General features: G+C 47.6%; 1 long non-coding RNA gene across 1 annotated transcript; it reads left to right on the forward strand.

The window, feature by feature from the left end:
* The first annotated feature begins 3,277 nt into the window (after positions 1–3,277).
* On the forward strand, positions 3,278–5,728 carry LOC105544453. Its single transcript, XR_001006763.1, has 2 exons — positions 3,278–3,787; positions 5,149–5,728. It is a non-coding gene; the product is annotated as an uncharacterized LOC105544453 (long non-coding RNA).
* Positions 5,729–11,638: the final 5,910 nt, after the last annotated feature.

Genomic DNA, 11,638 nt, shown 5'->3' on the forward strand with positions numbered 1-11,638 from the left:
AGACCTCCCGACAAAGAGAGATTCATGCTGAAAATAAAAGGCTTTCACTTCATATCAAAAAGTTGGTGAATGTAGGCCATGAGCAGTGACTTACACCTGTAATCCCAGCACTTTGGGAGGCTGGAATTCACATGAAACTAGGAGTTCGAGACCAGCCTGGGCAACAGAGTGAGACCCCATATTTACAAAAAATGATAATTATAAAAACTAGTTGGGTGTGGTGGTACGCACCTGTAGTCCCAGCTACTCAGGAGGCTGATGAGACAGGATCCCTTGAGCCCAGGAGGTCAAGGCTGCAGTAAGCTGTGATCCTATCACTGCACTCCAGCCTGGGTGACAGTGAGACCCCCGTCTCAAAACAAAACAAAACAAAACAAAAAAACAGGAGAAAAAATTTATTGTGATAAAATATACATAATATAAAATTTACCATTCTAACTATTTTTAAAGGTATAGTCTGTGGCATTAATTATATTCACAATGTGCAACCATCACCACTATTTCCAAAACTTCATCATCCCAAACAGAAACTCTATAATCATTAAGCAATAATTCCTCATTCTCCACTTCTACTTTTCCCAGGCCCGGTAACAACTTCTTCTTCTTCTTCGTAACAACTTCTTCTTCTTCTTCTTCTTCTTTTTTTTTTTTTTTTTTTTTTGAGACAGACTGTAGCTCTGTCGCCCAAGCCGGAGTGCAGTGGCACGATGAAGGGGTGGCCTGCCCCTCCACACCTGTGGGCGTTTCTCGTTAGGTGGAATGAGAGACTTGAGAAAAGAAATGAGACACAGAGACAAAGTATAGAGAAAGAAAAAGTGGGCCCAGGGGATCGGTGCTCAGCATACAGAGTCCTGCACCAGTCTCTGAGTTCCCTTAGTATTTATTGACAATTATCTTTACCATCTTAGAAAAAGGGAAGTAGCAGGATAATAAGATCATCGTAGGGAGAAAGTCAGCAGTAAGACATATGAATAAAGATCTCTGTGACATAAGTTTAAGGAAAAGTGCTGTACCTTGATATGCATATGCAAACATCTCCATAAACCTTTTTAGTGCATAAAGAGCAGCATTGCGCTAGGAAGTCCCACCTTTTGCCCTAAGGCGGTTTTCTCCTTTCTCAGTAAACAGGACATACAATTGGGTTTTACACTGAGATGTTCCATTGCCCAGGGATGGGCAGGAGACAGATGCTTTTCTCTATCTCAACCGCCAAGATGCTTCTTTCCTCTTACACTAGTCCTCCTCAGCACAGACCTTTCACGGGTGTCAGGCTGGGGGACGATCAGGTCTTTCTCTTCCCACGAGGCCATATTTCAGACTATCACATGGCGAGAAACCTTGGGCAACAACTAGCTTTCCTAGGCAGAGGTCCCTGCGACCTTTGGCAGTGTGCGTATCCCTGGGTATTTGAGATTAAGGGAATGGTGATGACTTTTAACCAGCATACTGCCTTCAGGCACTTGTTTAACAAAGCACACCCTGCACAGGCCCAAATCCTTTAAACCTTGAGTCACCACAGCACATAGCTCTTGCAAGGACAAGGTTGGGGGTAGAAGCAGATTAACAGCATCTCAAATACAGAACAAAATGGAGTCTCTTATGTCTACTTCTTTCTATGTAGACACAGTAACAGTCTGATTTTTCTTTTCCCCACAGCACGATCCTTATTTTATTTTATATTTTTCAGACAGAATTTCCCTCTTGTTCCCCAGGCTGGAGTGCAATGGTGCGATCTCAGCTTACCACAACCTCCACCTCCCCGGTTCAAGCAATTCTCCTGCCTCAGCCTCCTGAGTAGCTGGAATTACAGGCATGCACCACCATGCCCGCCTAATTTTTTGTATTTTTAGTAGAGACGGGGTTTCTCCATGTTGGTCAGGCTGGTCTTGAACTCCCTACCTCGGGTGATCTGCCCACCTTGACCTCCCGAAGTGCTGGGATTACAGGCGTGAGCCACTGTGCCCGGCCACAGTGACGCGATCTTGGCTCACTGCCACCTCCCCTTCCTGGGTTCAAGCAATTCTCCTGCCTCAGCCTCCCAAGTAGCTGGGATTACAGGTGCGCACCACCATGCCTGGCTAATTTTGTATTTTTAGTACAGATGGGGTTTCACCAGGTTGGTCAGGTTAGTTTCTAACTCCTGTTGGTCATACTGGTTTTGAACTCCCCGACCTCAAGTGATTCATCTGCCTCGGCCTCCCAAAGTGTACCCGGCTTTTTTTTTTTTTTTTAAATGGTTATTTCTTGGTGATATGTTAAACAGGGCATGGATTATTCATGCCTCCCCTTTTTAGACCATGTAGGGTAGCTTACTGACGTTGCCATGGCATTTGTAAACTGTTATGGCGCTGGTGGGCGTGTAGCAGTGAGGACAACCAGAGGTCACTCTCATAGCCATCTTGGTTTTGGCCGTCTTGTTTACTGCAGCCTGTTTGATCAGCAAGGTCTTTATGACCTGCATGACCTAGGAATGCAGCCCAGTAGGTCTCAGCCTTATTTTACCCAGCCCCTATTCAAGATGGAGTTGCTCTGGTTCAAACACCTCTGACACAAGGTTCAGCAATTCTTCCTTGGTTGTGGGATTAGACTCAGAGCAAGATTCCTGTTCCTTGCCTCCTCTGCCCACAGACACTGAACTGTCGGGAATCGACCAGGTCTTTTGGGGCAATAGGCTTTCCAGGAGTTATCTCAATAGGCCAGGACAGCCTGCATCTTCACGTAGCCCCTCCGCTCTTAAGCTCTCTCCTTCCTGCCACCTGGGGTGGTGGAAAGGGCATTGGGTTTGGAGCAGAAATGACTTAGGTGTGAACCCAGCTCTGCCACTTCCTGGCCGGCTGTGCTTGGGAAAGTAACCAAGCAATGCCGCAGCGCCCGTTTTCTCATCCGCAAGACAAGAGTGGTCTTTGCACTTAATTCAGAGGGTTGCATGAGGAGTAGACAGATAATGCTTTCACGGCTCCAGACACCCAGCGGGCTTTCAAGAATTGGGATGTTCCTTCTGATTCCCTCCCTCCAGGGCCCTCTCCTTTGGCCCAGTCTCTAGTCCCCATTAATTACATCCCGTGGGGTGCGACCCCTTTAAGTCTGCCTTGGAGGACCTAGATCCAATGTCAGGGCGACCCTCTAGCTGCTGTCTCTATGATAAGTCTCACTTCCGGTCGGAAGTTGCTGGCGGAGCTACTTCCGCCCAGGGGAGTAGGAAGGAACTGGAGACATGTGCCTTGTCCTGTTGGAGGGGAAACCCACTCTCGCCTCCTGGTGGTCGTCTACTCGCGGCCCGCAGGATGACTCAGGGCAGCCCTGGCCACAGTTCCGCCGCCACCGGCCCTAGCCTGCGGAGTTGGGCCCGTCCCGGGACGATAACGGAGCTCTGCCGGGGGACTGGAGGCACTGACCGGGTGACCAGAGACCCAGAGACCAGAGCCCCTCCACGGCGCCCGGGACTTCAGGGACGGCTCCTCCCATCGCAACTAAGGCTTGGACGGGAGGCGACAAAAGAGAACTTGGTCCGCACACAGCCACCGGAATTGGAATAAGGAGCTGTAGGGAGGCCCCGTAGCTAGCAGAAAAGCATTGGAGTCCCTGGCTGGGTTAGCCCAGGTTTCTAGGAGTGTGGTAAGCATCGAATGACCTTTGTCCTTTTAAGGCACATTATGTTAGTTTTCCCCAAGGTTTCAACAGAAAATGAGAAATATCCCCTGACGATTGACTGAAAACATGCAGCAACCACTATTTTCCTGCTCCTCGTTGATAAGAGCATTGGAAGTGACCTCAGCGGGGGATCCAGGTATGTCAAGCATGGAGACAAAGTGTTCAGGGCAGATGGTCTCGGGAAAGGCTCCTGTGTTGTTGAACCTGCCAAGTTGTGGGTGCAGCGTTGTACCAGGCAGCCCAACCCTGACCTACAGTAAATTCCCGGGAGAAGGCTTTCCCGGGTTTTGAATTTGCAGTAACAGGTGTGAGCATTCTAGCAGCAGTTTGGTGATCATGTATGATACTGCAAACAGGACCTACGTTTAAAGAAAATGGTTGTAGTTAGTATCAGAGAGCACTTGCTTTTCAAAATTTCATAAACAATGTTACTGTCATGTCTTTCTTTCAATAAACATTTGTTGATACATTGACCTGATATGTTAAATGTTAGGGATACAGCGATGAAGAAAACAGTCATGGCCCTTGTTCTCTGGAAGCCACAGCCCAGTTAGGGAGACAAGGTTAAATGATCACACTTAAGAGGGCATAATTCAGCCAGGCGCAGTGGCTTATGCCTGTAATCCCAGCACTTTGGGAGGCCGAGGCGGGCAGATCATCTGAGGTCAGGAGTTTGAGACCAGCCTGGCCAACATGGTGAAACACTGTCTCTACTAAAAATACAAAAAATTACCTGGGCATGGTGGTGAGTGCCTGTAATCCCAGCTACTTAAGAGGCTGAGGCAGGAGAATGGCTTGAACCCAGGAGGTGGAGAGGTTGCAGTGAGCTGAGATCACGCCATTGCACTCCAGCCTGGGCAACAAGAGCAAAACTCCGAAAAAAAAAAAGAGGGCATAATCCAGGCCAGGCGCCATGGCTAACACCTGTAATCCCAACACTTTGGGAGGCCGAGGCAGGTGGATCATCTGAGGTCAGGACTTCAAGACCAGCCTGGCCAACATGAAATTAGCCAGGCGTAGTGGCATATGCCTATAATCCCAAGAGGGTAAGGCAGGAGAATCGCTTGAACCCGGGAGGTGGAGGTTTCAGTGAGCCGAGGTCGCGCCACTGTACTGCAGCCTGGGTGACAGAGTGAGACTCCATCTCAAAAAAAAAAAAGAGGGCATAATTCAAGTCAAGGTGAGTGCCCTGAAGGAAGGCAACATAAGAACATATATGCCAAGGATCTGGCGGGTGTGGTGACTCACGCCTGTAACTTTGGGAGGCCAAGGTACACTTTGGGAGGCCAAGGTGGGAGGATCACTTGAGGTCAGGAGTTCGAGACCAGCCTGGGCAACGTAGTAAGACCTCGTCTCTTTTTTTTTTTATTATTATTATGCTTTTCTAGGTGGAGGGTGGATTTTAGATTTTAGAGAGCATTTCGTAGTGCTCACAGTTTTAAATATTCAGACTTGGTAAAGTAGAATAAAAACTGATGCATATACTTTTCTTTGCAGGTCAGTTTCTGGAAGACTTGTGCGTGTAGTGAATGAATATCTGGTTTTGTCTCTGCTGGGCCTGTGTGCCTGGAAAGGAATCATTTTGGCCTAGGATCATCCAGGTTTGTTTGGTTTAGTTCTTGACCACATATTTTTTGAATGGTGACTGCTTAAGAACCTATTGTGTATGGCTATAAATAGACTCAGACGCCAAGGTGAGTTTTCACATGCTCCGCGCTTCCCATGCCCACCGGCCACGTGTCTGAGTGTGTAGCCTCTAATCATCTAAGGGAACTTTGGCTGCAGAGGGGAGGCCTGGTCCCATGGGAAGTTTTGGGAGCACAGCAGCAGGTGGGTTCAAACAACCCAGCAGGTGCCTCCTCAGCACTTAGAAGCGGAGGCCACCACGTTGTTGACATGTTCAGCTCCCAGCTCCCCGCCAGCCTGCCCGACCTGGGACAGGTCCCTCCCTGTGTCTTCCTCCATTACTTCTTCAGTAAGATGGGACAGTGAAGATGGCCATGCCTCCCACCAGATTGGTGCTTTTTTTTCTTTTTTTTTCTTTTTTTAATAAGGGACAGAGTCTCACTATGTTGCCCAGGCTGGTCTCAAGTTCTTGGCCTCAAGCAGTTTTCTTGCCTCAGCCTTGCAAAATGCTGGGATGACAGGCATGAGTCACTGCACTGGCCCAGATTAGCACATTTGAAGGTTGAATGAGCAGATCCTATAAAGCACTCAGGAGAGGGCTGGGAGTGTTGGGCTGGGGCCTGGGAGCACTTTAGACATGGTAGCTATGTTGTTGTCACTTCTCTGACTTTCAAAGCTTTTTTTTTTTTTTGAGATGGAGTTTCGCTCTTGTGGCCCAGGCTGGAGTGCAGTGGCGCGACCTCGGCTCACCGCAACCTCCGCCTCCCAGGTTCAAGTGATTCCCCTGCCTCACTCAGCCTACGGAGTAGCTGGGACTACAGGCGCCCGCCACCACACCTGGCTAATTTTTTGTACTTTTAGTAGAGACGGGGTTTCACTGTGTTAGCCAGGATGGTCTCGATCTCCTGACCTCATGATCCGCCTGTCTTGGCCTCCCAAAGTGCTGGGATTACAGGCGTGAGCCACCGCGCCTGGCCGGATGTTGTTTTTTTACCTCCTTGTTTGCACGATTTGGGCCACTCACAAGAGTGTATACCCCGCAATGAACAGTTACCTACATTCTCCCCTGCATACTTGTCTTTAGAGGAAGGAAATGTATTGCCCAAAGTTATACATTGTGTTAAGATGTGATATATACATTTCTGGAATAAACCACTTTGATGCCCAGTTACTGACTCATTCTTCTGTGTGGTGTCTTTCCTGTATGCAGAAGGCCGGCTTCCCCACAGGGACTGGGGTTGCCTTGTCTGTCTTTGGAATATGAGTCTCTGCAAGCAGCTGCTGCCCATGTGCACAGTTCCTCGAGCAGTCGGTTCAATCTTGGTTTGGGAGTTTGATTGGAAGAATTAGATCCTAGGCCCCCCTGAGCAGTAACATCTTATTTATAGTCTGGAAAATGGACAGAGCTGTTGATACTTAGGAGAGCTTTCCTCATTATCACCCCAAGGAGGGTGCCTGAGTCCCCAGGAGGACATTGTTGGTCTGCGACCTCTTGAGGCAGAAGTCTGTCAGTAACGGGGAAATCAGGACAGGATGAGTGAGTGTCCCAAGGGAGTGACAGGAGCTGAAGCTGCACCTTCCCAGGAATCCTCCACCTTCAGGGTGCTGCCTTGTCTCTGCTTGAAGTGTCTTCAAAAACACTGCCTAAAAGTGGCTCCTTAACAATGAACCTGCTCGCCTTTTCTCTGTCACTAGACCCCAAGACAATAAATAGCCTTCATTGGCTGGGCACGGTGGCTCGCACCTGTAATCTCAGCACTTTAGGAGGCCGAGGTGGGCGATCAGGAGTTCGAGACCAGCCTGACCAACGTGGTGAAACCCCATCTGTACTAAAAATACAAAAATCAACCGGGTGTCGTTGCGGGCACCTGTAATCCCAGCTGCTCAGGAGGCTGACGCATGAGAATCAGTTGAACCCAGAAGGAGGTTTCGGTGAGCCAAGGTCGCACCACTGCACTCCAGCATAGAAAACAGACCAATACCCCGTCTCAAAAAAAAAATTAATTAAATAGCCTTCACTAATTCTCCTACACAGTAATGGACGCGAGTGACTGGCATGCTGGACATCTTTTTGAGTGATGGCAGGGAGGTCTAGACTCCATGGGTGGAGGCCTAGGAAGGTTTTATGTGGCTGTCGGGAACATTCCCTGGCCCTGGTTGCCTCCTGTTGTCATTCAGTTCCAGCTGCCTGCAGTGAGTATTTTTTTTTTCAAATAGAGATGAGGTCTCACTGTGTTACCCAGACTGGTCTTGAACCCCTGGGCTCAGGTGATCCTCCTACTTCAGCCTCCCAAAGTGTTGGGATTACAGGCATGAGCCACTGTGCCTGTCTACAGATGGTGCTTTCAGTGTTGGCAATGGATAATTAAATATGTGTTTAAGAAGTTGTATTTAAGGTTAAAAATCACTGTGAGGCCAGGCGCGGTGGCTCACACCTGTAATCCCAGCACTTTGGGCCAAGGCAGGCAGGTCACCTGAGGTCAAGAATTTGAGACCGGCCTGGCCAACATGATGAAACCCTGTCTCTACTGAAAATACAAAAATTAGCCAGGCGTGATGGTGTGTGCCTATAATCCCAGCTACTCGGGAGGCTGAGGCAGGAGAATCACTTGAACCTGGGAGGCAGAGGTTGCAGTGAGCCAAGATAGTACCACTATGCTCCAGCCTAGGTGATAGAGCGAGACTCCATCTCAAAAAAAAAAAAAAAAAAAAAAAAAAGTCACTGTGGGACACAAGCCCTGTATCAGAAAAGGTATAGAAATTGAACTAAAGAATAGTTACAGCAAGTCAGGATTTTTAATTTCTCTCTTCGTCCACTAGAGGATGTAATCCTACACCAGACTGTGTTCTCTTTGTAACTTGGTACAGAGTTTGGGTTTTGAGGTTTTTTTGTTTTGTTTTGATTTGTATAATTTAGCCAAGACTTTCACTGAAAATCTTATGCAGAAGATTCATCTGCAGGGCTGGGCTCTTAGGAATCTGTCCAGGTGTCCCAGTGGAATCAGTCCGGGTGTCTTGATTCGTGATAAGATAAGCATTTTCCTGGGAAGCATTTATCGTGTCGTGAACCAAGCACAGCCACCACATGTAGAGATAAGAGTGTGTTCTAATACATTTATCCATTCCAATGTATTCCCAGTGCCAGCTGGTGGGAACATCGGGAAAGATTTTCTTTGTAATGAATCCAGTGTAACATGTACCAGTATTTGAAATCCCAGACAGTGTGCGTTAAGGGTTTAGAAGTGTCTCCCGCATGAACATTGCTTATACTTGAAATTGACGGGTACCTATCAAGACCAAAAAAAGTCTGCACATAAGCCAGCACAGTTAAGAGTGCTGATTGTTAGCCAGTGGGAAAGTGGACTTGCTGGGCAGGGGCGGGGAGTGGGGAGAATGACCATTCTGAAAGTGTAATCTTCAATAGAGTACTGTATGTTCTCTGGCTTATTAGCCTGGTGAACAGCTTTCTGATGGTTTTAATTGAAAAGTACTGCTGGATATGTTAAAATACAGCCAGAAGCAAAACATACTCCCTCCTCTCAGAGAACTTACATCCCAGGATAGTGGAGACTGGAAACAGGTCATTAGAATATGCAGAATAACAGATGAGTGCTATGGAGAGAAAGAGCAACCCCACCGCTACAGAGGAGTAGGTGGTGGGGTTTGCAACTTTAGATGGGTGTAGGTGGCTTTTAACCAAATCCTTCAGTGAGAGTAAGTCACATGATGGCCAGGAAAAGTACCCTAAGCAGAGGAGGCAGCCAGTGCCGTGGCACACAAGCAAAAAGGGCTGATGAGAGGGCGGGGGAACTGAGGCCAGATCTCATGGGGCCTCACATGGAGGAAAATGTGGGACTTCAGCCTTTTCTCTGAATACTGTCCATAGCTTCCATATTCTACTCTTGTCTTTTAGGAACCATTTCCCCCACAATAGTAGTTTATGTTAGAAGTATTTCCTGTTCTAGGCTGGGTGCAGTGGCTCATGTCTGTAATCCCAGCACTTTGGGAGGCCAAAGCAGATGGATCATCTGAGGTCAGGAGTTCGACACCAGCCTGGCCAACATGGCAAAACTCCATCTCTACTAAAAATAAAAAAAAATTAGGCTGGGTGCAGTGGCTCACACCTGTAATCCCAGCACTTTGGGAGGCCAAGGCAGGCGGATCACGAGGTCAGGAGGTCGAGACCAACCTGGCTAACATGGTGAAACCCATCTCTACTAAAAAAAAAAGTAGAAAAAATTAGCCGGGTGTGGTGGCAGGTGCCTGTAGTCCCAGCTACTCGGGAGGCTGAGGCAGAAGAATGGTGTGAACCCAGGAGGCAGAGGTTGCAGTGAGCCAAGATCATGCCACTGTACTCCAGCCTGGGTGACAGAGTGAGACTCCATCTCGAAAAAAAAAAAAAAAAAATACAAAAATTAGTCAGGCATGGTGGTGCATACTTGTAATCCCAGCTACTCAGGAGGCTGAGGCACGAGAATTGCGTGAACCCAGGAGGCAGAGGTTGCAATGAGCCAACGTCGTGCCACTGGACTTCAGCCTGGGTGACAAAGTGAAACTATCTCAAAAAAAAAAAGTATTTCCTGTTCCTACACATTGGCCCATTGAGAGGATCCCAGTTCTATGCATGGGGACACTGTCTTTTTGGCTCATGTTGAGCCACATGTCTTGCAATATTTGGAAGTATTCTGGGATAGACTTTGTTCACGTAAAGATCGCGTGCCCTTCACTGCAGTGATGATGCTGGAGACTGCCTTTCTCTGTGACAAGGACCTTAGCCCTGGATCTGTCCTCTCCTAGTGCCCACCTCATTCACAGAGCTCACCCCCTGGTTTTGGAATTGTTTCCTTGCCTGTGCCCTAGCTTCCCTGAACGCTGCCTCTACACTAGCTCCTTAAGGGTAGGAACCCTGGACTTACTTGCTTTTTCAACATAGATATGTGTGTTTCATTTACATCAGTATTTAAATTGCTAGCAACAAGACCACAAAAACTACATTCTCATAGAAGCCTGTTTGGGTTTGATGTGGTTACATGTAATGAATGTATTTGAAATAATTATTTGTTGTGATTTTTTTTTTTTTTCAGATCAATTATGCAGCTATAGCCAAAACCAAGTTCTTTTTATTGCAATGAGAGGAGCTCCATGTAAGTCACTGGAAGGTCACATGTTCAGAGACTGTCAGCTGTGGAGGGTTATGTAACAGTGGTTATGCAATGCCACGTTAGAACTGTAGCCCCAGCAGCAAAACATTTAGATTATTTTAGTGAATTAAAATAAGACTTCCACTTTCTTTGAATGACAAATCCCTTTTAACAAAACCAAGACTTGGGTTTTAGTGTCGACTCCCACGCTAGGCTCTGTAAGCCACATTTCACCCTCTGTGCGTGACTGGCCCCATTGAGTAGATTTCTGAAAGTCAAATGTCTGACATGAGCCTGTTTGAAAACTTTGCTCAGTTGTCATCTTCTATCAGGATGAGTTATGGGCAAAGACCCCCATAAATCCTAAGGCACATCTCGAAGCCCCTAAAATCCAAAGGCATGGTCGAGCCCACACCTGTAATCCCAGCACTTTGGGAGGCCAAGGCAGGTGGATCACTTTGAGGTCAGGAATTGGAGACAAGCCTGGCCAACATGGTGAAACCTCGTCTCTACTAAAAATACAAAAATTAGCCAGGCATGGTGGCGCATGCCTGTAATCCCAGCTACTGGGGAAGCTGAGGCAGGAGAATCACTTGAACCCAGGAGGTGGAGGTTGCGGTGAGCCGAGATCACCCCACTGCACTCCAGCCTGGGTGCCAGAGTGAGACTCTCCAACAATAACAAAAAAATCCTAAGGCGCATGAGTCTTCTTCACTAATGTACTGTCTTTGTTCTTTTGTTCCGAGATACTTAACCCCTTTGAAAGTTAACGGGGAAGAGCAAAAGGAGGTATTAACAGATCAAAATGAAATAAAGGCTTCACGCATTTCTTTTCCTTTTCTTTTTTTTTTTTTTTTAGCATGCCCCAACATTACAACAAAAACATTTCTTTTTGTTTAAAAAAATTTTTTTTTCCCAAAGTAATATGTGCATTAGTTGAAAAAAATTCATGGAACTAAAAGGCTTCTAACACTAGGCTAAACTTCCCTGCTCTGGCACTCCCAGCGGGAGCCATTTTCCATTCCTTCAGCTTCCCCGGGTTTGCTTCCGAGGAGGAGCGGGCGTGCTGCGCTGCTTCTCTTTGACTCATCTGGGTCCTCGCCTGTTGACTTCCTTCCTGGTAGATGTGGACTGAGCTCTGCCTGACCTTCCCTCTGCTTCCCCTTCCGCACCCTCCTAGCACTATGGGCCTCTGTACATGCGGTGTTAGTGCGCATGCG

Source organism: Mandrillus leucophaeus, unplaced genomic scaffold (genome assembly GCF_000951045.1).
Source record: "Mandrillus leucophaeus isolate KB7577 unplaced genomic scaffold, Mleu.le_1.0 Scaffold1, whole genome shotgun sequence".
NCBI classification, from domain to species: domain Eukaryota; kingdom Metazoa; phylum Chordata; class Mammalia; order Primates; family Cercopithecidae; genus Mandrillus; species Mandrillus leucophaeus.